General features: G+C 43.4%; 1 protein-coding gene across 1 annotated transcript in view; it reads right to left on the reverse strand.

Annotated features, from left to right (window-relative positions):
* Positions 1–22,641, reverse strand: part of HTR2C (5-hydroxytryptamine receptor 2C) — a 119,685-nt gene extending 97,044 nt beyond the window's left edge. The window contains exons 1-2 of the mRNA XM_086619563.1: positions 22,612–22,641; positions 12,888–13,311 (exon numbers count right to left, since the gene is read on the reverse strand). The gene's annotated coding sequence lies outside the window, so the exon portion shown is untranslated. The remainder of the gene's footprint in view (positions 1–12,887; positions 13,312–22,611) is intronic.
* Between the last annotated feature and the right edge of the window lie 502 nt (positions 22,642–23,143).

Consider the following 23,143-nt stretch of genomic DNA (forward strand, 5'->3'; position numbering starts at 1 on the left):
AAGTTGGGTTGCCTGAAAAGAGGTCTGAGCAGATTGTTCAGGGAAGTAATGAACGAACAGAGGATCTTATCCAAGCCTTCCCAGTACAAAAGGCGCTTCCTAACTCAGGTCAAATTGACAAACACGAAACCATCGCCTGGAAGGTAGTCCAAGACCTGCAAACCAAGGTAGCACAATACGGCTTAGACTCTCCTCAGGTCATGCAGATCATCAGGATATTAAATACTGACCTACTCTCCCCATTCGACATTAAACATCTAGGTCAGGTATTATTTCAACCAGTACAATATACGGTCTTCGAGGCCAATTGGAGAAGAATGGCTGAGAGAGCTGCAGCCGGAAACATGCAATTACCCCCAACTGACCCCAGATACGGAGCTCCAGCAGATGCTCTACTGGGAGCCAATGCTTTCGCTGACCCCGATTTTCAAGCTACATGGCACCCCCAAGTTCTTGAGCAAGCCCAAAAGATCGGCGTGGGAGCTCTATTAAAGGGCATAGATATGGCTGCTCCAAAAACACGGTACGTGAAGATTTATCAGGGGCAGAAAGAACACTTTTTATCTTTCATAGAGAAATTTGCTGCAGCCCTTGAAAAACAGGTCAAAGATGAAAACCTGAGACAACTACTATGTAAGCAGCTGGCAAAAGACAATGCCAATGAAGAATGTAGAAAAAGCATAAATTCCATGCCAGGGGAGCCTACACTAACAGAAATGATCGAAACATGCTCTAAGCTAGAATCTGAAAGCTGTAAGTCTGCTCTGGCCACAATTCTACGGCCTATTCAACCCAAAAATGCTGACCCGGAACTGAAAAGACAACCTAAGAGGGACAATAGACAAAGACAGACGAGACAAAGAAGAAACAAGGATAACAGGAGACCTGCTCGCTGCATAAGATGCGATAAGCCAGGCCATTCTGTGAGATATTGTGAATCCTTGTATCATGCCAATGGCCGACCCCTGACACGTTCGGGAAACTTCCCCAGGAGCGCAATGGGGATGTGCGCTCAGACAGAAATGTTTCCCCAGAGCATGATACCAACCCAGGCTTACTCAGCCAGCTTTCAGCCAGCACAAAGGGATCAGCCAGGGTGGATGTATGCACCGCAACAGTCGTCTTAGAATCCTGTCGGGTCTATAAGGTTCCCTTGGATGCATTTGGGCCTCTAGGACATGGGCTAAGTGCATTATTGGTGGGAAGATCTAGTACCACCATTCAAGGGATCTTTGTTCACCCAGGAGTTATTGACGCTGACTTCACAGGACAAATTTGTGCGATGATTTCCACGCCCACCCCCCTGTCACAATACCAGAAAAGACTCGGATCGCTCAACTTGTACCCTTCAAATCAAGTGTCCCTAAGGCAAAACAACAGAGTCGTGAAGGTGGTGGCTTTGGTTCCACAGGACTTCTGCAAGTTTACTGGACTGCGGATATCTCCAGCCAAAAGCCACAGATGACTTGCACCTTAATATTGCCAGATGCCCAGCCGTCCAGGATTCAGCTCCGAGGTTTGATTGACACAGGGGCTGATGTGACAATCGTCTCCTTCTCCGCATGGCCTCCTACATGGCCTTTAGCCCCCATGGGGTCAGCCATTGCAGGACTGGGAGGAACCACACAGAGTTATCGAAGCGAACGACCTGTGGTGGTAAAGAACGCAGAGGGTCAAACAGCTACAATTTGGCCCTATGTCACTACAGCTCCACTCAACCTCTGGGGGCGGGATGTCTTGGCGGCCTGGGGAGTACGTATCGGGACAAATTTTTGATGGGGGCCACTGTACTGAAGGGCGCACAATATCCTACGTTGCCTTTGCAATCGTTAGCAAACAAACCCATCTGGCAACCCCAGTGGCCCCTACCAAAAGAAAAATTAGTCGCCCTTCATCAACTAGTTAAGGAACAATTACAACAGGGACACCTTGAACCTTCTACCAGTCCCTGGAATACGCCTGTCTTCGTAATTAAGAAGAAATCAGGAAAATGGAGATTGCTACAAGATCTCCGAAAAATCAATGCAGTAATGGAAAGCATGGGGGCATTGCAGCCTGGTATGCCCTCACCCACCATGATTCCAGCAGGGTGGGAAATCTTGATCATTGATTTGAAGGACTGTTTTTTCACGATCCCCTTACATCCTAATGACAAACCAAAATTTGCCTTTACTGTACCTGCGGTTAACAACGCTGAACCTGCAAAGAGATATCAATGGAAGGTCCTACCTCAGGGCATGAAGAACAGCCCGACTATCTGTCAATGGTACGTTGCTCAAGCTTTGTCCGGAATCCGTAAGCAGTTCCCTGAAGCATACTGCTACCATTACATGGATGATATCCTGGTAGCAGCATCCACCCAGGACGAGCTGCTGAAGATACAGCCTCGGCTACTCGCTGCTCTGCATTCTTATGGATTGCAAGTGGCTCCGGAGAAAGTTCAACAGCATCCTCCTTGGAGATATTTAGGAGTCAAAATTTTGGACCAAACTATACAACACCAAGAGGTGCAATTCTTGAGTTCTATTAAGACCTTGAATGACGCTCAGAAACTGTTGGGCGTCATCAATTGGTTACGTCCCTATCTAGGGCTAACCACGGCGCAACTTGCGCTGCTCTTCAATATTTTAAAGGGGGACCCCGAGTTGAATTCACCTTGAAAATTGACTCCTGAAGCGTGACCGGCACTAGAGGAGGTTCAACAGGCCATTTCTGCTCGTCAGGTTTACTGAATAGATTCCTCCATTGATATTACCGTTTTTATTACCACTCCAGATTCTCATCCAACAGGTATCATTGGCCAATGGAACAAACAGTGGTCTGACCCCTTGCATATTCTGGAATGGGTCTTTTTGCCGCACCAACCAAAAAAGACAGCATCTACGCTATTTGAATTAATTGCTTGTCTGATAATCAAATGCCGTCAGCGCTGTCTACAATTGATGGCAGCAGATCCTGCAATAATTGTTCTGCCAGTACAGCAGGAATACTTTGAGTGGAGCCTTACTAACAGTGCTCCTCTCCAAAGTGCGCTGGAAAATTTCTCAGGACAAATTGCATACCATCTGCCTAGCCATAAATTGCTGCAATTGGCAAGATCGACAAGCTTTACCTTGCGGCCAAAAAATAGCCGAGTGCCAGTACAAGGACCCACCGTCTTCACTGATGGGTCTGGGAAAGCTATTGTTACCTGGAAGGAGGAATCTGAGTGGCAGGTGCTGGAAGGCCATGAGTCAGGCTCAGCACAGTTGGTTGAACTAAGGGCTGTTGCCATGGCCTTTCAACGGTTCTCGCAGGTACCTTTGAATTTGGTCACCGATTCTGCTTATGTGGCTGATATAACGCAACGCTTAGATTGTTCACTTCTGAAAGAAGTGAATAATGCGACTCTGTTTTCTCTGTTAAAAACCTTATGGTGTGCAATTCAAGATCGAGTTCACCCATATTACATCCTGCATATCCATAGTCATACTAATTTGCCAGGCTTTATAACGGAAGGCAACGCCAGGGCTGACATGCTAGCTAACCCCGCATGGGTAGCACCTCAGCCCGATAAAATCGCACAAGCCAAGGCATCGCATAATTTCTTCCATCAAAGTGCACATACCCTGCAGAAACAGTTCCACTTAACGCCCACTGAGGCTCGGGACATTGTCAGCGCTTGTGCTGACTGCCATGGACTTGCGGCACCTTTGCCATCGGGGGTAAACCCCAGAGGCCTAAAGGCCCTGCAGCTTTGGCAGACGATGTAACGCATGTTCCTGAATTTGGCAGGTTTAAGTATGTGCACATGTCTATTGACACTTTCTCCTCAGCTATGTGGGCAACTGCTCATACTGGGGAGAAAAGTCACGATGCCATTGCCCATTGGAGACTCGCTTTGCGGTCTTGGGCGTGCCTTTTTCTATAAAAAACGATAATGGCCCGGCCTACGCCTCACAGAGGACGCGGCAGTTTTTACAACTATGGGGTGTAAATCATACTTTGGGTATTCCACATTCTCCTACTGGCCAAGCCATTGTTGAACGCACTCATGGCACCTTGAAGCGTGTTTTAGAAAAACAAAAAGGGGGAATGCATGGAGAAACCCCACAGTCGCCTAGAAAAAGCGTTATACACAATTAACCATCTTACGGTGCCATCAAATTCAAATAATCCCATTATTTTGAATCACTTTCTTTCGTTGCAGTCTTCAGGCGAGACGCACCTGCCCCGAGCAAAAGTCTGGATACGGGACCTACTCACTAAGACGTGGGAAGGCCCATATGAGCTTATTGCTTGGGGTCGTGGGTATGCTTGCGTTTCCACAGATACTGGGATACGATGGCTATCTGCAAGATGCGTCCGCCCTGACCTGCAACATCAGAAACAGAACAGGCAACGTCCGAACGATGGCCAGAACGGAGATCATCCATCAAATGACCCTTCTAATGGAAATAATGACATCAGCCATCAACCTGTTCCTTCCACGAGTAGAGACTAAATTTCAAGTCTCTGTCGGAGTCAGAATGTTAGAATTAATAACTAAATGTATGACTGGTTTGCTAGATGTATCTCCCATGGTATTGCTGAAAAATCTCCCTGCTTGATTTAAACTAATCTTAAAACAAAAAGGGGGAATTGTGGAGAAACCTTTTGGCTGCTGCAGCATCCTGTGAAAGTTCTTTCCCTATGCAGGCTAACTAAGAAACACCTGTAGCTCGTTACACTGGGAAAGTTACCTTGAAACAGGTGCTGTAGCATTCAGCCAATCACTCTGGGAGATGGATGGTCAAGTGACCAATAGCCTTGACCCATCTAGCAAACCATGTGACTCCTGACTATTTAAGGCAGGGCATTTACTCCTAAGGGCGAGGCATTTCCTCCTGAGCCTTGGAGGAGTGTGGGCCTTCCTTAGAGTAGAGCCTAAGGCCTTTGCATTAGAACATTGGTCTGCTTGGAGCCGCCTGAAGCCTTCCAGCTGCGACACTGGGAAACCACTCAGTTTGTTCTCTGGTTGTGGTTTGACTGCCTCACCAAGAGCCAGAAGCAGGAGAACAATCCATACTGCTGGGTGTGATGTTTTTCACTGTTCTACAGCTGAACTCCTTGGAAGCTTATCTTCCCTCTTGCTTACTGCTTTAGTGACCTTAGAAAACGTAGATAGAGATAATAGAAGCAGAATACTAAAAGGATTATTGCTTTTATTATCCTACTGTTGGGAAGCTGATTGAAAGCACATATCCTTTCACAGACTACCCTGGCCGTTAGCACTCTCAGCTCTCTTCTTACGAAAGGTCACCAGACAAGGATATTAAACATAGCCTTAACTATTGTGGACTCTCTGCTTCCAGCACAGATGTCCTTCTCATGGCAAATGTCATAGGGAGTTGTCTGTCTCTAGCCCCAGAGTCCTTTTTTGCTTCTTACTAAAACACATCAACAACTTGGATTTTCAAGAAAATGTTACTGGCCTGCTAAAGAGACAAAGAATGGTGGTGAGTGATGGACAGTTGCATAAGTAGCTGCAACTTCAGCTGCAGGATTTCCACTAGATGTCTTGTTTGTGATTGTCCCTGTGAGCCACTCCACCAGGACACAGTGGAGATGTGAGCTGGCTCAGTCCCCTCAACGCTTTCCTGCTGAGTGGCAATACAAAGCCAAAATAACTGTGTGAGAACCACCAGAGATACTACCTTGTATTTTCACAATGCCAATCTAGGGACATTTTACAAGATCTGAAGACAGGGCCTTTAGTATTTTCCCATGATAATAGCAAGCTGCTTTCTAATGTCAGGCCTTATGTAGCTACCAGCTGCTTTGGCATGAGGTAAGATCTCCTAATGTCTTCTCCTACCATGTGGAAATGGCAAGGCATGAACCATGATGATGCTCAATGTAAAATAGATTCTCCTAAACCCAGAAAAGGGGTCAGGAAGGGAGAGTATGCTTCTAGTCTCCCTGGGCTGTACAAATTACCAGTTACAAAATCAGTGTATTCAAGAATAGGTTGCACTGATCATGTCCCTAAGCATCTAACAGTCTTACTGCATGGTCGCACATCTCCTTTAATATAGTAGTTTTCATTCCGTACCCGTTTTGGGTAGCAATGTGTATGCTGGAACACCAGGGCAATATGGTGTTTAATTGAGGATAGGAGCAGATTGCCAAATAGCTTCAGCTGCTGTGAGATATTTGCGTCTATTTTCTCTGATGCCATCAACCTCTACCCTTAATACATCACTGCTTTTGTGGAAGAATCCCCCACAAGGTTACAGAGCACTGTGAAACAGCATCATTGCTCAGAATAAAACCGAGTGAGGGTCAGCTGCTTTTCTGCTGTTATTGGCCTGAAGAAGTGAAGGAGCCCTGCTTGCTGACAGCCGTTACACAACGGAGATAACCTGTCTTTCTGCAGTCATTTGTGGCTGTCAGGAGAAGACAAGAATAAACCAGGAAAAGCCTCCAGAAAGGTCTGCTAAGAACTGAGCCGAAAGAAACATCTCCCTAGATACAGTGCCCATACCCTTGCTTTAGCTTAAAACACATCCTTATGCAACCTCTACTAGATGACTGCAGGTCATAATCACATATTGCTGTTAAAATTACTGATTAACCTATCCAGGAAGTGTTAAAACAGGCAGAGGAAGGAAGGATGTTAGGAAAAATGGTTATTTCCCTGTTCATCATACAGGATACACAAGAGTTGCTAAGCTTAAGAAAATAGGTACATGCCCCCTCTTGCTCGTTACATGGAGTTATGAAGTAAATTGCAGCATTTTAAATCCTGCTTATCCACAAGCCAGATAAATTAGGATTTCTTTCTTTCTTTTTTTTTTTTTTATTAGCTTATCTCAAAAGAGCTACAAAAATATGCAAGCATATCCAAGCAGGTCAGCACTGATGCCCATTCAGAAGGTGAGCTAGTCAATAAAAAGAAAGAAGCCAATCATGGACATAATTGGGCACTACTACTCAGGAAGATACTAGGGAGAAGAGAAAGGAGAGGAGAAACATGACTGTATAAGGACAACTGCTCTCCCCAGCAGAGGCTGGGCAAATCTGCTGTTGTGAATAAGATGCATTTCATGTCCTTGCTTGCAAACTGAGGAAGCAAGCTATGATCAGACCCTGGCAATTAAAACAATTGTTCCAGTTTTAAGCTTTTTGTTTTCCTTGTTAATAAGCTCAAGATATTTCCTTGTGAGAGAAAGCTCTGTAATTCTGTAAACTTACAAACATTTGTGAAATCCAGGATTAATGATTATCTTCTGAATTAGTGCTGAAGCTCTAGGGCAATCTAGCAGCTAAATTAGTACTTAAACTGTATATAAAGGTCAGGATTCAAAAAGAACTGTAAAACTCTTCTGAGACATAAAAAGCAAACTTGCTATCAAGGTCTTCAGGATAAACACAATAGTCCTGGGTTTTGTCCCACTTACTCTAAGCACAATGGAATTGCAGCAATACAAAAACTGGGAGAACAAGATTAGATGCAAGCCCAGGTAATGAACGGTGATATCAAATTAAAAGCTGACCTTGAATTTGTTGTATCTGAATTTTTGCCAAAGGAAAAATTTCCAATGCCTTTCAAAAGAAAATGTAATGTAATCTAACCCACATGCTCTCCCAAACAGAGGTCAATAACATTAATTGTACCTTTTTACATTGCCCCAAAAAACCTGAGTGTACTGCATCTATTGAAGTGTCTAATACCAGCTAGAATCGAGAACAGCAGAAGCCAAATTTGGATGAAAATGTCTATTCTGGAAGTCACCAGATATTGGCTTCTTGCATTATCAAAACAGCATAGGAAGAAGAAACTTTTAATTCAATGCAGCAGCAAAGAGTTGCAATGAAATTTATTGCCAGGGAAAAACAAACAAGCAGGCAAACCTCTGCTCAGCATAAAAAGCAATGGTCTTCGTAATGGTACAGAAAGACTCATCCTCTTCTCCCTTTTCAAAGAAATAAAGCTCCGTAAATCCTGAGCACATTAGTAATCTGAACCCTCTCGATGCTCTGACTTGGCCTTGCTATCAGTAGGGAGCTGGAGCAAAGGAAGGGCACAAAACAAACCTGAAACGCAGTAGCCCACTTCCAGGCACTACCGTTGGTACCAGAAACGCACTGGTAAATATTTATCACGTCCTCTTTCGCAGTGGACAAGGAACGGCTATTCCACAGTCCACAAACTCTTAAAAAATCGAGAGAGAGAAACTACCCATCTGTGCTGCTGAGCACCAACACAAATCAAGGGCGAGTAATGAGGTCTGACTGCGTGTTTCAGGCATCATTTATTGAGCTGGGTACCAGTCAGAAGGATGCGATTTCTCTGGTAATGGGCTTATCGTATCCAGGATCTGCTCTTTTGCACAGCAGAGCACTGCCCAGATTCCCTGAAGACTTAAACCCAGACGTTTCATGGTTTGAAGGCAGGGCCTGTACTTTCTTTGTTCTGCGCCACACTAATAACACTGCTGGTTCTACGTACCTGTTGATAAAAAAGAAACTGGCAAACTTGTGGGTGTTATACAGTCAAAAAGGAAAAGGGATTAGCATTTCCAGCTTGCTTCTGTCCCCTAGAAGCAGTGCTTTCCTACTACCATTGCTTGGCAGAACACGAGACTTTGTATAATGAAGCAACTAATGATGGGTGAACATGTAGCCTGAGAATAGGATAGGAACAGAGAAGGAACCTTAGATCAATCTCACAAGCATCAGAAATGGGTTGTGTAGACAAAGAAGCAATAAATATTATGTTTTGCTGGGTTTTTCCTGGCACTAATCCATATAGTTGCCTGGAAAAGAAAACTCCAAGTGTCCATTGTTTCCTCTTGGGTTTAATGAACAGCTCACCAGCTAAAAGTTTTCAGCATCACTCCACTGAAGCACAAGGACTGGACCCATATAGTCCAAGACTATATCTATATTATTTTTTATTTTCTTTTCTCTTTTTTAGGATAGAACTAAGGAGCACTAAGTGATCAGAAGACGCCACAGTTTGTCCATATTAGCCAGGTCTATCTAAGGCTTTGGCACTTTGTTTCAGCTCGGGGTTTTGAAAGGTAAGCCTCAAACTGCTGCTGCATGGTTCAGTCTGTATAGAAAGCAATAAAGAATAAACCACAAAGAGAGATGGATAGAGTTTTAATGTTTACAGAAAAAAAACACCTGACCTAATTTTAGCTATCATGTTCTAAGAAAATTTGCTGCAAATAATAAGAGTGAAGTCGCTACCCTGCATAGTTTGGACTAAGTGGATAACCTGCTTTAGACTTGGCTTCAGAGCATATCAGGAATAGGACATGGGCTGTTTTATGATGCGCATGTTTTGAATTCAAGGAAATCAACTTTTTTTTTTTTTTTCCTCAAAATTATCATCTTACATCTATATTTGAATCCACAAATGGCTCCTGATAGAATAATACATTGATTAAGTCATCAAACAAAATGCTCTCTGGCACTGGTAGCAAAAAGGCAGCAGCTGTTTCTAAGAGCAATTGTGCGTCAAGTGAAAAAGCTGACACGTGTCAAGTTAACATTTAGCTACCTGACCAGGTTATCTGTTTCAGTAGCAAAAAATGTGGAGTCAGCAGGAATTTTTCTACCCAAAGTACACAGAAGGAAAGGAACCTCTGCCTTTCAATTCATTATTTAATATACTTCATGCAACCCTTATGTTCACAATCTGTAGCTACATTGAGAAACATAAGCGATCCAAAACCTCCAAGGACCTTAATGATTACAGAACATGCAGGAGGAACTTGTTGACAACAGCAGCAGTCATTTAAATCTGCTGGCACTTCCAGAGACAAGTAGCTCTGTATAAAATCCAGCTGGAGGTGGCTTCCCTTCCTCTTGGTCTCTGAACACTGATGTCAGAACACTCTGACCTACACCCACTGGGTGATTCACAGGGCAGCTGGTAAATCCTGTAGACGATCGGATGCAGCACACTAGTAGGTTGGGGGGCTTTTTCTCTCCTGAACAAGCAATTCTACTGCAGCCATCCCAGTGAGAAATGCTCCCCAGAAACAACTTGTGGGTCAATGCTCTTAAGGCTTTTTTTTTGTTTCTACACCAGAAAGTTATATTCTCATCAAGTTTTAGACAAATTCTAGAAAATCATTCCCACCTCTGTCAGGAGAGGAAAGTCGAATGTTTTCCTGGAGCAGAACTTGCATAACAGCCTCTGCATCCTCTTTAATGCCACATCTTTTAAAAATTTGTTCTTTGGTGGACTTGTCCAAATACTAGGAAGCTCTCAAAGAACAAGAGAAGAGTCTGCCCTTTGAAACAGTGGTTACTTCTGCTGCCAATGCCAGCCTATCCATCACTGATTCTTGCCCTACCTGTTCTCAAGAAGTCTCTCTCAAAGTAAATTCTGGCCACTTGGATCTGTGGCTCCCCAAATCTCTACAGAATCGAGAACTCATTGACAAAACTCACAACCATGCAGAGCACTGGGGCAAAAACCATCCCATCTCTACTTGCATCAAAGGAGGATGTGCTGCAGCAGTCTGAGACTTCACAAGTCTCCCGTCTACCAGTGAGACCCCCCACTGGGGTCTTGTCCTTGTGTGCAGAACTCTGTCTCCCTCCTACCTGCTACAGCATTGCTTAAAACATCCTGCAATATTGGTACCTACTGGTTTTTTGGTCTGTGAAACTTCAAAACACTTTTCTCAGTTTTAAGGGACAAGGGTAGTACATGAAAAATCAAGAGGCTTAAAGGTAAGACTATGAAAAGGAGATAAACTATCTTAGCTATAATTTTTTAGATTAAGTCTACAGGAGCTTTTATGAAGCTAGTGAAAATCTTCTAGATGAACCTTTAAGGTTCATAATTTTAAAATTATTTTCTTTCTGCTGCCTCCTCACTAACATCGCTGAAAAAAAACAATGTTGAAAATAAGTTTCCAGCACTGTAATCCAGCCCGCGAAAGGCACTGAAAAGGCTTCTATGCCTACAACTAACAGCACAGCTGAAGGCACATCACTTCTGCTCCTTGTTGTATTTTTCCATTGTTTAAATTAATTTAAATACGCAGTAACCTTTATCACATGAAACCAAGAAGGCAAAGCATTAGGTTCGATATGTGTGCTGGGCCTGGATTGCCTTGCTGTGAACTACAGGAAAAAGCAGTGCCTTGAGATTCCTCCAGTTCGAAATGCGAGAACCTGTGTTACTTGTCTCCCTTCTCCCACCTTCAAGAGAAGCTTTGCCCCACGTCTTTTTTTTTTGCACATAGCAGCCCACAGCAACCAATTCAGGTGAGGAAACACCAGCAGAAGTTTGCCCTAAATAACATATAACTTGTGGGACAGCAGCGAGCATCTCACCAGCACAGCTGCAGGAACTCGATTCTTACCCTTATACTTATGCTTTCAAAATATTATAAACAACTGATAAACAAAACAAAAGTAAAGCTAAAAACCACACAGCCAAAACCTTGGGATTAACATTGCAACTGTCGACCAGCCTACCTTTCACTTTGCTTTTATGCAGTATTTCGCTCCAAATTTTATGTTTGCCAGTAAACTTTTCAAAATAGTGAACAGTATTGTTTGTCTTTGTGCAATATCCAGTACCATGGGACCTTGCTAGTCGGAAAGTACCAGAAACTGCTCAGTTAAAGGTGTGTTCAGCATTTTCTTGTCTGCAGTAAGAAAGAGGAAAAACTATAAGATAAGTGCCTGAAGTGTGAGATTAGATAAAAGTTTTAAGAGTCGCTATATATATCTAATCAGTAGAATACACAGAAACACAGATCCACTGATACTTTACAAGACAGTGAGAAAATTCTGTGTTTCAATGAGATTACCTAAAATTGGCACATCTGGAGGGCAGGGTAGGTGACCAGTGCCATCCCATGGGCACTGGTGTGTTCCCAGAGACACCCACAACCTGGCACGTGCTGCCAATTGCATGGGCTGGCAGTCAGGGGTTGCAGGCAAACAAACACTTCTCCAGCCCCTTCTTCCCCTTTGCACAAGAGAGCAGAGACCTGGGTCCTTCCCTGCTCTGGAGGGAGGATGTACAGAGCTAGGAAGGCAACACTTGCTGCCCTGCCAGCAGCACGGCAGCATCTTCCTCTATTCCCAATGGTTTTAGCTGCATCGGTCTGCAGGGAAATGCTCAGAAAAATGTCTCTGCTCAATGCCCAGCTCTGTAGCGTCAATCTCAAATGACAAAGCATTTCTAAGGCAGGACCATGGAAGAGAATGCAAACACAGCTCAGTCCTGTAGTTGCAGGAAGAAGAAATGCTGGCAATAATGGAAAGGCATCATCAGTATTATTATGATAAAATGTTTGTAATTATTACACTGGTAATTTTTCCAAATGGATTGGCTTAGAGACAGGTCTCTTGCACTGATTACTAAATTATTTTCTTTACGAAGGTCTAAGTGGCTCTGTTTTCCAGATGAATAGCCTGAAGCCAGTTGGTTCAGAGCTTTAGTCCCCTGAGACTCACCTTGGACAGTAAAGAAATGAGACAGCTGAATGCTAAACTATTCAGTGTAGGAGCCCAGCAGTGATTTGGCTGATGAGAACACTTTAGGTAAAGTACCTTTCAATTTAAAATAAAGACAGAGATGAACTGGGGCTAGTTAAGTCACAAGAAGTCAGAAGCAGAATTTGCTAACAAAGCATTTTAAACCAAGTAAACCTTCCTAAAGAGATTCTTGAGTTCATCTCAGCTCGCCTGGTCTGGGAGAGCTGCCTTGCCAGGCAAATTAAGGGCAGCGGGTTGACATTGGCACTTTCGCAATCCAGCCAACCCAGTCACTGCCAGACATCTGGGACTGCCCTCTCCCCTTTGCCTGCCCCCAAGGAGCAGCACTTTTTTTATCCAAACATGCAGTAATAACCTTTGCCAAGCATTTACTGACCAACACTTACTTTTTTCTTGCAAGAGAGCACCTGCGCTCAGGGAGGGAAGCTCTTTGCAGCCACCTGCACATCTGGCGCGTGGTGCCGCAGCGCTGCTGGCAGGGACCGCAGCAGGGAGAGGCCGTCAGGGCGCAGGGCGAGTATGTCACGCTCTCGCGGTACCACCTAGACACAGATTTCCATCAGCCTTTGCTAAAATGGAAAATGTCCTGGGCAACACAGCAAGAAACAGTAAAGTTCAGTCCTTCTGGTAGCTGCTCCGAAGAGGGTTTGAGGCCAGTGTACAGGGAGGAGCTAGGAAAGTTTGCTCCGTCTGTGACTCAGGGTCTTGCAAGGATGTCTTCAGTGGGCTCTTTTCAAAGCACTCTGCTCTTGCGGATGGCACTGAGCTGAACTGCTTACCAGGGAGGAAACTCAGATACGTCAGGGAGACCTTTGAGGGAAGACAGAGAGAGAGGGAGGAATGAAGAACAACGTTCATCCTTGAAATCTAAATCTATCTGTGGCTTCTACACAGTACATTTCAAACATCCCCATTAAATTAGTCCATTAGATAAAATCCTATTAATCAGATGACTTGGTCAGCTGTGGCTTACTCAGAATTTGTTGTGGGTTTAACATTTTATCATCAAAAATGGTTCTGGGTAATTTAAACCCCACAACTCCAAGCAAAAATTGTCGACAATTAACGGCTTCAAATACGAGCAGCTTTCATCACACAAACACCAGCAAGATCTCAACACCACTTTCCACTCCACTTTACTTGTTTATTTAGTCTGGTTTACATCTAAGTTTCTTCTCTGGGTTCAACTGACACAAGCTTGCACTCATTTGAATCGCTCCTCTGCAAACACAACAAACCAACTCAAGTCAGGAAGCTTTAATCCATCACCAGAGTTTTTCAGCAATCAGACCTCTAAGCATTAACTTTGGTAATTAAAGTAGTGTATTGGACAAATTTTGCAGAAGGGAATATAAAGGCATATTTCTGCGCAACAGGGAGAATTTCTACCTTTTGCAGTCACTGGTGGGCTATCAAAGCCAATATAGCATGACACATGATGTCACAGCATCCCCAGGCTAGAAAAGTAAGCAATGTGAGTCACTCACGAATAGAAACAATTCAAAAGGTCATTAAAAAGTTACTAAACCTCACAAAATTAAATAAATACATTAATTAATTAAAAATTTCATGAAACAACAGAGTTTAATTTTCTGTAGTAGTATCACATGGCTTTGGAAACTGCCCTTCAGTAATCCAGCTAAAACTTGGCATGTTTCCATCTCCACTTATTCTCCTTGCTTATGTCTACAGCATCATCAGACACTCATCTGAAACATCAGAAAGAAATGAAAAACAGGATGGAGGGATTGAAGAAAAAGGAATACTAGTATTTAGCTTTCATCCTGTTCTGGGCCAATCCTAGGCACAAATACAAACTGGGCACAGAGTGGGTTGAGAGTAGCCCTGAAGAGAAGGATTTGGGGGTGTTTATAGATCAGAAGCTCAACATGAGCCGGCAGTGCGCTCATGCGGCCCAGAAGGCCAACCGCATCCTGGGATGTATCAAGAGAAGCGTAGTCAGCAGGTCAAGAGAGGTGATTCTCCCCCTCCACTCTGCTCTTGTGAGACCCCACCTCAAATACTGTGTCCAGTTCTGGTGTCCCCACCATAAGAGAGACATAGATTTGTTGGAGCATGTTCAGAGGAGGGCCACAAAGATGATCCAGGGGCTGGAGCATCTCTGCTATGAGGAGCTGGGATTGTTCAGCCTTGAAAAGAGAAGACTTCGGGGGGATCTAATAGCTGCCTTCCAATACCTGAAGGGAACTTACAGGAAGGCTGGGGAGGGACTTTTTACAAGAGCATCCACTGATAGGACAAGGGGAAATGGGTTTAAGTTGAAGGAGAACAGATTTAGATTAGATCTTAGGAAGAAATTCTTCAGTACGAGGGTGGTAAGACTTTGCAATAAATTGCCCAGAGAAGTTGTGGATGCCCCCTCCCTGGAGGTGTTCAAGACCAGGTTCGACGGAGCCTTGAGTAGCCTGATCTAGTTGAGAGGCGTCTCTGCCCATGACAGGGAGGTTGGATTAGATGATCTCTAAAGTCCCTTCCAGCCTATGCCATTCTATGATTCTATGATGAGTCTCAAACTCACTTATCCAAGACAGCAAATAGCATCCTTTTGGAAGTGCAAATTATAGCCACCAGCCACTAGACATATCATGGAACACAGCATGGCTGTCAAGGGGAGCCAGGGAGCCCAGGCCAGGGGAGAGCATGATAGTTTGAAGAACTGAACAGCTCTTGCTCCAAAACATCACTGCTGCACAGCCTAAGAAAATAAAATACACTCACACAGAGCCCAGAGCATCAAAGCAGCCCCAGCCAAGGCTCATTCTGCCAGAGGCTGTACAGGCATCCAAGAAAGATGGAAATCTTTGCCCAAGAATGTCCTGTGGGTATCTAACACAATACAGAAGTGCTAAACAAGTGGGAAGGAGGAGGAGGAGCAGCAGCAGTACAAGGAAGGCTGTGAGCACATGCATGTTGGTTGCAGCACACAGTGCTTGTACAATCAAACCAGCTCCAAACCAGGACTGGCATAGAAACAAGAGCATAGTGCAGGCAGTGACATCTATATGCATGGAAAACAGGGGAAAGTTACTGAATGTAACTGATTTCAGCTCAACCGGAGACCTACTGTCATATCAATATAAGAAGTACCAACCCATCAGTGCTCTTGGAAGAGGGAAGAAAGCCAAGCATGAGGTACGGGAGATGTGCACAGTGTGTTCTTGTATAAGAGGATCAAGTGGAACAGCCATTGCATATTATTGGCTCTTCATCACTGTCTGTTTCCAAGTACCACAAAACCCCTGTCTTTGGAAAAGTCCTTTTTCCGACAGAAGTTACTCTGAACTGGCAAATCTCCTTTATCAGGCCACCCTACAAATACAATGCAATTTATACTGCATACAGATCACAAATTCCAGTGGAGACTTTGCTGTGCTACTAGCTTGAGGCCTAAGGCACTCACCTTGGTGACCATCTCAGCATGTGATAGCCACCAAGATCAGCCTATGAACAGAGGACAGTAGCAGCTACTTTGAGGCTGATGAGTGACAAGCCCCCAGCCTTAAGTATTGGTGTTGCACGATGCCTCCTCTTGTATCTTTTATAATATGACCTTTCAGGAATGCAATTTCCAAAGTGACTAGTCTTGCTGGTGACACACAGCTAGAGGAAACAGAGAATTTACAGTAACTAGAACAGATCAGATTTATGGACTAACAAGACAGATGATGCAGTGAGGCAAGGAATGAAATCTAACGAGGCCAAGAAAAAAAATTAAACACATGCTATATTCCAGCCTAATCAGCAGTGTACAAATAGACAGGAAATGTGATCTAAAACAATTTACATAATGTTTAGTAGAATGATAAAGGAAAACCAGAAAAGATCTTGCAGCTCTTACAGACTTCATAATACAGAATAAAAACCAATGGAAGACTGTAAGGCAAGTTAAGAGGTACTGTTGAAACATTTTTATGAACAGCAAAAGGAACCTTTCAATCTCAGGAGCACTTGTTGCCACACTGAAAGGTGTGAGACACTGCCAAAGAGGTTTCAGAAGGTTCAAACCCAATCCTGAGAGATTTCATAGATATCAGGTTATTTGGGCAACATTAATATTTTTGCAACATGAAACCTGTGGTTACATTAAATCATCCTAAAGCCTGAAGGATCTGATCACCTTTAGATATGGGACCAACAAATATAATAGGAAAGGTGTCTGCCAAAATGAAAAGGTGCACCAGGGAACAAAATTGGCTTTGAGGAAAACAGGAGTGAGAAGCCAAGAGTTTGAACTTGTCCCTGAGAAACCCTTGGTGCTGTGTTACTCGTGGCTGAACCATATTGGAGAAACCACATCCTGTGTCAGAGTATATACTGAATTACCAAACCAATGTTGCTGGGGGAAATATTGTGATAGAGTTCAACTCAAAGGATTCCTTTACAGATAACAACGTCCTGAAGACCCTAAAAATGTTCTTTGTGCAGGTTTATACTTTTACTCTGAAAACATTTACATACATGCTTAACTTCATATGTGTTGACTAATTAAAATCAACTGGGATAATCATGTGTTTCCACTTAACACATTAAGCATTATAAAAATCAAGTGGATTGGCATGTTGATATGTTTTCATCTCTGCCTTTGGTTAACTATATATTTTTTGTAGTTATATTTGGGATAATGGGATGAACTTTGAGCGAGTCCAAAGAAGGGCGACTAAACTGGTCAAGGGGCTGGAAAATAAAACTTATGGGGAGCGGCTGAGGGAGTTGGGGCTGTTTAGCCTGGAGAAGAGAAGGCTGAGGGGAGACCTGATTACGGCCTATAAATACTTGAGAAAAGATGGTGGGGAGGTGGGGGAAGGGCTCTTTACATTAGTGATGGGTGATAGGACAAGAGGAAATGGGCATAAGCTTAGTCAGGGGAGATTCAGGTTGGATGTTAGGAAGTATTTCTTCTCTGAAAGGGTTGTCAGCCACTGGAATAGGCTGCCCAGGGAGGTGGTTGAGTCCTCATCCCTGGATGTGTTTAAGAACAGGGTGGATGATCTACTTGAGGATATGGTTTAATGGGGATTAGGGATGGTTGGACTCGATGATCTATAAGGTCTTTTCCAACCTAGAAATCTATGAATCTATGAATGAACTGCAACTCCCAGAAAGTGAAGAGACAATGCAAGATTTTAAAATACTATCAGAAGTAATATTTTGTTTCTAAACTATCCCTTTTACTTGAGAGCACTCATTTTTAAAGGCCTTCTGTATATACAACATTATAAAATATTTCCTCAAACACAGCAACTTATTAGCAGTATTCCTGACTAGTTTCTTAATTGGGCTCAGAAGTAAAATTATCATTCAGATGTTAGCAGTTTTGTTGTTCAACATCTAATCTATTTTGAAAGCTTAAACAAATTCTATAAATATCTAAATTAAATATAATCTGCATTTGCTTAGTGATTTTAATTAAGAATTAAGTTGCTATTCCCCTGAAATGTGTAAATGTTTAAAGCCAGTGCAGTAGCAGGATAATATGTCAGGGCATTTAAGATTCTGTATCATTATTAAAACATTTTTCAGTGTAGGCCAAGTTTAGCACTTGAGCTGCTACACAACTACTCAGAATCATCTTTAAAAAAAACTGAAAAACTACAAAAATTTGAAAACTTAACTCTCTTTTAAACTCCTCTGACTGAGACACAGAACAGGGTTTTACTCATTTTTTTTTCCCCCATTTTTATTTCCCTATTTTTATTTCTACTTTAAGCCCAGTTTCTCCAGACCTTCCTTCCACAGGCAAAACTCTGAGTCTATGACTTTTAACCCACTGGATTTGTCCAGGGTCCGACAAAGGAGCCTCACAGAGATTTATGTGGCTTTAGGAAGAAAAGCCACCTATGCTGACTTCACACTATTCTTTTAAAACAAGCCAGTTACAATCCTGTTTCAGACAAATATTTGTTCATTGCACGAGGGTACAATATCTGAATCCTATCTATGGATTCCCATGGGACTAAATAAATCCAGAAGACCGAAGGGCAGCGGGTCCAGCTCAGTGCATGCCCCCCGCACACTGAACCTGCACTGAGGGTGCCCATTTCAGAGCATCCCCCTCAAGCCGTGTGTGTGTGCAGGAGGCAGAAACATCCATGGTTCCTGAACTGGGCTTCACCAGAGGCACTGGGAGCTACAGGCTGCATGTGGGAAACACAACCTGGTGAGACACGCAATGAAGCTGCGTGCAGCTGTCCGCACTGCAAAAGGCGACCCTGCAACCCTACGGAATGGTCCCTGGGCACCTCTGCGTGTTACTGGGTATGGCAAAAACAGGCGCCCGCTTCCTCTGCAGGAAGGAAAAGCCTTATACCTGGCATTTCCAACCCTACCGTAACACAGCAGCGGAAGAGCCCTCTCATCACAAACATGTCTGAGAAGGAAAGAAATTCATAAAAGATGTAAGACACTGGATAGCAACAAATTAGATGCCTAAAGTCCAGGATTGAGAACAAAACCATTTATAGATGTGTAATTAGAAAACTACCTATTAAAGTAGACTGCAGTTGTTTAATAATAGTTTGTCAGTGAACTAATGTAATTAACTGTCGGACAGAAATGAGGACAATACAGTGGTTACAGATCTTAAGTAACTAGAAGAAGAACGAACTGCAAAGGTTATAGATATCAGATTCAACTGCAAGTCTTTTTCTCTCTTAGTCCAGAAACAATTTAAAATGCTACTTCTATTTGTTCTTATCTTTGAAAGTCCGACTGTGTAGACTGCAGTTGCATTTTGCCTACTATATAGACACTGTACTGGACAACTTTTCCTCTGTATGTTGGTTTGCGGGAGAGAGCCAGAGGCAGGGGGACGGGTTGTACCTGCCTCTTACCCCAGAACTGCTTAAATAGGATTGAACTGAGAACCAGCAAATAGAACCCCCCCCCAAAAAAAAAAAAACACAACAGAATGAAAGAATATTTAAACCCAGTTTCAGTAATACTGGACGTTACCAACTAAAGCAAAGGAAAATTACTATTTTACAGAACTTTCAGTTATCCTTTGAATGGCTTCATGGCATGTAAGAAGATAGTAACAGCTAGAAGAAGAAGAAGATGACAACAGATAGAACAGAAGAAGACAGAAGTCAGCTGCATATCTCTGGAGGCCTGATTTAAAACCTCTAATTCATAACCAACAGCACACTTGGTGATCTAGAAAAAAACAACCCCTCACAAAAACCAAACCAACACCCCACGACAGAGCGATTCCCACACACAGACTCACAAGCGGGCAGAAGATTAACTCCTATTTTGATCTTTTGCTGAGAAAGAGCACAATTTTGACACAAAATTGCATTCTCTCCAGTGGACACTAAGCAACTCAGAGCAGCACAGACCAAGAGAGCATTTTCAACCTGCCATCCATCTGACTTCAACCTGTTATACCAATTCAACTGGTGACATCCAAAATCCCAAAACATGAGCACATCACTGTTTCCTCATTAAAAAGTCAGCATGGGCAATTCAGGAAATGTAGATTTTATAGAGCGCTCTTAGGAAAGAAAATAGAATAGAGCAAAGAGTCACCAATTAAGTTTTTTTGCAGCCAGAAAAAGCAGGCAATAACATCCTCCACCACACTTGAATTTTCATCCTCTGGAAGTTGGCCCTGGGCTGAAATTAAACTGGGTGCAAAGTGACAGGTTCTCCTCCACCAAGGCAGGGTACAGCAAACACATTAAACCCACAGAAATTCTACAGAGCTTCAGCTTTGTCCTCTGCCATTTTCCTTTTTACTGCAGTCCTTTGGACAGAGCACGAAACAGATGCGAGCATCGCCTTTCACTCTGTCCCTCAGGCACTTCTCTGACATTGTGTCCAATTAGCATTCCTGTTTGTTATCCAATATATCACTCATAATATTTTTAGTGCAGTCAACCAGTTCCTCCCCAAATGAGAGGAAGGTTAATGATGCTTTCTGTTACTGTTACTATATGCTTTGCATAAGAAAGGGAACGGATTTCTCAAATAACAGGAAACAATATTGCTTTCCTGAAACTCCTTAGAGCAGAAGACATCCTTTCTTCACCAGCGAGGTTTAACTGGACTGCCCATGTTCTACCAGGTCAGGAGTTGCATTCTGCTCCTGACACACAGGTACCCTGGAGCCTACAGAGAAGCGGCCCAAGTGTCTTTGGTCTAGACCCTTTTCTATAACACAGCAAAAATTGTTCCTGGAAAAGATGGAGCCAAATCCATCAGTGACAAAGTTATTTGCACTGGTGTGCTGCTGGGTTGTTTTCTCCCTTCCCCTAGACCAGTTACTCAACCCAACATCTAAGCCTGTGAACCACACATCACCCCTGGCCCTGGGATTGGGGTGGGTGGAGGGAAGGGGAGCTGCTGCTCTGAAGTCCGGAAGGGCGAGAGTGGCATCAGCTTCCCCCTTCGCCTCCAAAGTAGCACATGCTAAACCCACCTTGGCCATTTAAAGAGCAGAAGATATTAGAGGGAGCACTATGCAAAGCAGAAATATGATCTAAGCAGAAGTTTGACCTAGGAGCCACTGACTGTAGCCAAAATGTTTTCATTTCAGTAACTAATGTTAACCCTATTGTATAATCCTAGTTACCTGTTAGTTTTCTCCCAAAGAGAATGACTGTTTCTGATGATTGCCTGGTAACAGTTACCACTGGTTGTGTCATTACAGTAGCTTCAAATTTTTTTATGCTAATATCACACCATGGTTAGCAACTATACTTTTCCCCAATTTTTACATTTCTTATTTATTAGATGATTAATATACCTGCAATTAGTTTCAAAGTGCTTTTGGATCAAAGCTTGAATTCAATTAACAATACAGAAAAAAAAAATTTAATAGGTGCAGTGGCTACAAAAGAAAACATCAAACACGATCTGCATTTAAATGAGAGTCATCATATGAAGAAAATTATCTCCATAATTAGTGGCTTGAGCCAATTGTTGCTGATCATAATACGATCAAAGGGATAGAAGAGACCTCACCTCACCTACACCTTTGCCTAAGCAAGGATTGATGATAGCTTCTCTTCTGAACTAAAATGGTTTGCAATTAAGCATAATTTCATGTGTTTAGCCAGAGAATTCCCCAGGTTGTAGCTTTCTTTACATGTTAATAGGAAATGTCTAACGCTTAAATATTGGTTTTATGTAAATTTAAGATATGATGATGGGTTTAAATCTCAATATAGAAATGATGAGATGTCATTTTCATTCTGAAGGGGATTATGCTCTGATTTCAAATAGAAATATCAGGTTTCAGTTAAAAAGACAAAAAAAAGCCCACAACAAAACCCACACAACACTTCATGCCCCCTGGAGATAGAACTGTCTGAAGGATGCTACCAACAGGAACAAGCTCAGGGCAGATCCAAAACCTTAATCCTCAATGGCACCAAAGCAGATGGGGCAGGAAATGCAGTCCAGCTCCCCCGCACAACCCATTCACAGGAGCAAAGGGGTCTTATGCAAAATAGGAGACAGTGCCTGGGCTGAGCAGAATGTCAGTCACATCTCAGCGCATCACCAGGCTCAAACACTCACTCCTTCAGTCCCTATTTTTCACTGGATCCCACTGACTTGCTTGCCAAAGCGGGAAAACTCTCTACATGCTACTTGCCCTGGTGATTTTGCCACATCAGTTTTGCTCAGCATCACAAACGTGGCCCATGCTGGTCTCAGGAGTGTCCAGATGCTCAGCAAGGCTCATGTGCACACACCAGGATGTCATCTCTCTAGCTGGCAGCGAAGTCCGTGGGCCAGCAGATGCAGGGCAGCCCAGGAGAGAGCTCCTCATGGGCCCATCCAGGAAAGCACTCCCCCTGCTCAGGTCTGAGCATGCAAACCTTCCCACAAACCCAACGGTGGGCTGGCCCGCACACCCAGCTGAACCCCAGCCCTGTGACAAAGACAGTCCAGGAGGTCAGCTCCCTGGAGCTACAGCCATGGTGCAGGCAGCTGCAGTCCTGCAAGGTCTGGCTGAAGCCTTGAGTTTTAGTTCAAACAGGAATTAATTCAGGGAAGCCCTTAAAGATCCCTCTTGGCTTCAAGATCTCTTAAAGCAAGCACAAATCACTAGCGTTTTGTCTTGGTGCCACGTTTTATACTTACTTTTTGTTACCAGGAACGACTGCCAAAAGGGAAGAGAGAGGAACTCAGGTCCATTAGCCATACTTTATTTTTCATGATCTTCCCAGAAGTCCTTGCCTATGCTGTTCTGATGCATCTTTGCAGTCCTTATCCAAGTCACTGAAAGCCCTCGCTGCAGCCCTGGGATATCTACAGCTTTTAATCCTGGGTGACAGCAGCACAGACAGCAAAAAGAGAGCTTAAACTCCAGACAGTATCACTGGGAAGGACAAATTCCCTGTTAGCTTGCTCTTTTCTTCACAGAATGACACTCACTATTCAAGCTGGAGACATCATATAAGGTACCGATTCTGAATATATGCAAAATGAAGGAAATGGCATTTCTATCAGCAGGAAACATTTGGGTCAAATTTAAGACATCAGTTTAGGAGTGATCAAGTGTTCTTACGCCAAGAGCTCATAGTCACAAGTTTAATTTTGTCACCATCTAAAAGTTACTGAGCCATTTCTACTACAAAGAGTGTGCTTATTTCTGTCCCTTCAGATGGGACTC

Source organism: Tauraco erythrolophus, chromosome 13 (assembly GCF_009769465.1).
Source record: "Tauraco erythrolophus isolate bTauEry1 chromosome 13, bTauEry1.pri, whole genome shotgun sequence".
Taxonomy (NCBI): Eukaryota; Metazoa; Chordata; class Aves; order Musophagiformes; family Musophagidae; genus Tauraco; species Tauraco erythrolophus.